General features: G+C 37.8%; 1 pseudogene; it reads right to left on the bottom strand.

Annotated features, from left to right (window-relative positions):
- Positions 1-1,446: 1,446 nt before the first annotated feature.
- LOC130857235 (heterogeneous nuclear ribonucleoprotein A3-like) lies at positions 1,447-2,835 on the bottom strand (annotated as a pseudogene).
- Positions 2,836-4,499: the final 1,664 nt, after the last annotated feature.

Genomic DNA, 4,499 nt, shown 5'->3' with positions numbered 1-4,499 from the left:
TAGAAAATAAAAAAGATTTAACAAATAATAGGTAACAAATTAATGTGAGAAATATCTTAAATGTCTATTTATAATGGAGATTATAAAGGACAACTGTTTTTAACGTTCTCAACAGTTGGCCCTTGCAGACTTGAAACTATTTTTCATTGGTTCATTTTCTAAGATACATATCATCTTCAATAAAGTCAGACTTAGGTAGAATTTTAAAACAAGGAATCAATTTTTTGTCCACCATTTCCTGTTACCAGTGAGCTTCCTTACTTTTTAAATCTCATCCACTCCTTTAGAACAAAATTTTATTAAATTTGACCTCTAGGAAAATAATGTGAATACAATGCCTCTATTGGAGACTATTCTTCTTCCAAGAAATAACATTCTCTTAATGTAACCAGATGCATTCAGTAGTGCTTTATTATTTAGTTTCTTCCACATTTCACATCTGATCTATCAGCAAATCTTGCCAGCTTTACCTTTATACTCAGGTTTTTACTTCTCAGAATCTCTGCCAAATGTGTACTGGTTCAAGCCTCTCTCAGCTCTCACCTGAATTATTACACAGTTTCTAACTTCTCATCCTGGCTCCCTTCAACTCCCAGACTGAAGCTGATTATCTTAGGAGCACAGCTAGAGTGAACCTGGTGTAATCTAAGTTCATGGCCATTCTCTTTCCGAAGTTCAACCCCCTTTTTCAGGGCTAGATTCAATTTAAATTTTTTCTCCTACACTGAGATTTTGATTGTCTTATAGTAACAGCATGTTTTAGCTCCAGAGAAGAAAATTATTCTCTCTGTGTACATAAGTGGCATGTTGACTGATCCTTCATAGAAGTGAACTATATTTTACTTCCAGCAGATGTAGAGACTGAGGCCTTCTGATTTATACAAACAAGCTATAGCAAATCCATAAAACACAAGATATTGACCTCAAGTCATCATCAATACATTTCTAATGTAACATATAGAACAGTACTAATTTTACTTCTTAATTCCTTTTAAAAGTAATAGTTCCTTCCTGTTATTAGCCACATTTATTCCCATTGATGACAGTTTAGTTTAATTCAAGCAGCCTATAATACTTTAAATAAGAACCTATTTTAGAATCTCTTACTAATATTTTTTCAGGCTGAAATGCTATAAATGCCTTAGCGGCAATAGAAATTATTGTGGCTAATACACAAAATAAAACATTTAGTCTACATCTCTCTCAATTACAAAATAATAATTCAATTGCTTTTCACACCAAGAATAATAGTAGTATTTTCCAGCATCTTTATGTCAATATCCACAATTTATCTTCTCAGATTTTTTTTTTTTTGAAAAGTTAAAAATTCCTTATTTTTTTATTCCTGGTACCACTACCACAATTTACAGGGCAATATACCTGATGTGATGAAAAGAAAAAGAAAAAGACAAAGCTACAACAGATAAACGACCTCAAGAATGTACATCTAATTGACACTACATTGCATTAATCAATAGCTGCACTTTTTGCAAACTGTGGCTATGACAGTCCTGAACAAGAAGGGTTTCCTGTTTAAGCTGCAGTAACTTTTCTGACTATGGATCATCGTTCCTCCTGTGGCAGATTTTTACAGTTCCTCTAATGCATTTGGGACAACTGTCTCAAAGTAACCTGCAGCTTTCCTGACAACTCCTCGCTCTCTCTCCTGCTAAGAACTGTAGCCCTTTTCTTCTGAGTTTTTAGAACCTTCTGTTACCATATCCACCACTTCCACCACCAGATCCATAACCACCACCATAGGGACTACCCGAGCTTCTTCCACCAAAACTGCCCCCCTTCATGGGTCCATAATTTGATTGCTGTTGTCCACTATAATTTCCAAAATCATTATAGTTCCCACCACCACCATAGTTACCTCCAAAATGTCCTCCTTCATTGTAACCATCATATCCTCCACCACCACCACCATATCTACCACCTTGGTTTCCATATCCTGGTCCACCACCACCATAGCTATAACCAGGTCCACTGCCATAGTTGCCACCATCACCTCCAAATCCATTATATCCACCATCACCTCCTCCAGAACTACCTCTACTGCTACCACCTCCACCACCATAGCCTCCTCTCCCACCAAAGTTTCCACCACAGCCAAAGTTAGCTCCTCCACCTCCAAAGTTTCCTCCACGACCCATAAAGTTGCCAGATCCACCTCCACGACCTCTTTGTGATCCAGCAGATTGCATTTCTTGTTTAGAAAGGGCCTTTTTCACTTCATAATTATGCCCATTAATAGTGTGATATTTCTGAACAACAATTTTATCAACTGTATCATGATCATCAAAAGTTACAAAAGCAAATCCTCTCTTTTTTCCACTCTGCCTGTCTTCCATAACTTCTATGCTTTCAATCTTGCCATCCTTTTCAAAGTAGTCTCTCAAATTATATTCTTCTGTATCTTCTTTAATACCACCAACAAAAATTTTCTTCACTGTTAGATGGGCACCAGGCTTTACAGAATCCTCTCTAGAAACAGCTCTCTTTGGTTCCACTACACGCCCATCAACCTTGTGTGGTCGAGCGCACATTGCTGCATCCACCTCTTCAACACAAGAGTAAGTCACAAAACCAAAGCCCCTGGAACATTTTGTTTGGCGGTCTCTCATCACCACACAATCTGTAAGTGTGCCCCATTTCTCAAAATGTTCTCTTAGGCTATCATCTGTAGTTTCAAAGCTCAGACCACCAATAAACAGTTTTCTCAACTGTTCTGGTTCCTTTGGATCATGGCTCTCCTCCCCCCCGGCGGCAGCGGCAGCGGCGACAACGGCCAGAGTCGGGCTGGGGGCAACCGGGCGGAGGTTTTACCTCCATTTTGAGACCAGACTCGCCTCTTCCAACTCGAGTTCAATATGGAACCCTCAGATTTTTTAAGTAGGTTTTGTGAAGTTATCCTTATACTCAAGTTTTGGAAGTAGTAACTGCAATTTCACCATAATGGATACATTAACACTGTTATGGGAATATGATTACCACACCTTTTCCAGCGTGACATCTGAGTAGGTTTGACCAGACCAGATTAGGTTTCACAGTAACGAATCCTGGTTCAGAAGCAAGCTCATGCAGGCATCCAGGGTCCCAGAGGGTAGGGACTAAGGCCACCCCTAACTGCTCTCTCAGCCTGTGGGCCATACCACCTACTCTGTCCCTCTCCCATCTCAGCTTTCTTTTCTAATATACTGACTACGACTTCTCCGCTGTGAAATTTATGCCAGTGTATCTGTACAGAAATTCCTCAAGATGTCCATGGAAGTTGGGCCACATTTTTTTATGAACTTACATATGAACTTCGTTATCTGTTCTTAGTCACCCTGTGTTGCAAACATACTGGACCTCTTCACTGTTTCTCAAGTACTCCGTGTGTGTTCCCAAGTCCTTGTTGATACATTTCTATTTGCCTGACATGCCTTCCCATGCCTCAAACCTCTTTGATCTTTTTTTTTTTTTGCATTTTTAAAAGCTATGTTTATTAATGCAAAATTCAGACTAAGCTACCTTAAATCATTTTTTTTGGAACAAGGTGAAGAAATTAATAAATAAAATACAGAACAGTTGAAACAAGAAAAATAAATCATCTCTTTCCATCATCTAAACATATACTGAAATGTTAACAGTGATTGTTGATTTTATTCTTTTATTTTTCTCCTTCTGAGTAGATTTGTTTTTTACACAGTTATTAGCATATAGTGTTTATTTTATATTTGTTTTCTTGTAACATTAGATTGGGTATTTATCTATGTTTTCACAAGGACTTTGTAAACATTATTTTATGATTTCATTTCTTCCATTGAGTGGCTAAACCAAGTTTACAGCCATCTCCAAGCACTAAGTGCGCTCCCATTTCCCTGTAAGTTATCTTCTTCCCAGGGAGAGCCTGGCTCATGCTCCCTTGACATCCTTTAAAGGGGATGTGCCAAATTCTCTGTGCCCTACAGTTATTGGCTGTCATCCTTACTGTGAGGCAGGGCAGCAGGTGAGAGTCTGGAAGCAGCCTTCCTCCAATATTAGGCAAACTGAGTGATATTTTTTAAATTTTTTTTGAGATAATTTAAAATGGAGCATAAAGAGTTTCTATACACCCTTCTGATTTCCTTTAATAACTTAATTACCATAAAATATTTATTTACCTTATTAATCTTTGTAAAATATGTTAGCTGATGTAACCATTTTGTCCACTAGTGTTTTTATCTCTGGGGCAAAATCTGATTCAGGATTCCACGTGGATTTTAGTTGTCCTTTCTCGGTAGTCTCCCCTGATCTATGAAAGTCCCTCAGTCTTTCTTGTCTTTCAAAATATTTTTCATGCTTTGTCTTTCATATTTTTCATATCACTTTTGAGGTGTCAGTAAATATGTAGATTGTCCTTCAACTTGAGATTGTCTGATGTTCTCTCATTATTAGATTGAGGTTGTGAATTCATAGGAAGAATCCAAGAAATTGATGTATCCTCAATGTGTCATTTCAGGGGGAGATGATGA

This window comes from Hippopotamus amphibius, chromosome 7 (assembly GCF_030028045.1).
Source record: "Hippopotamus amphibius kiboko isolate mHipAmp2 chromosome 7, mHipAmp2.hap2, whole genome shotgun sequence".
Lineage (NCBI taxonomy): Eukaryota > Metazoa > Chordata > Mammalia > Artiodactyla > Hippopotamidae > Hippopotamus > Hippopotamus amphibius.
Note: the sequence above shows the minus strand (reverse complement) of the source record. Positions and strands in the feature narration are given on the sequence as shown.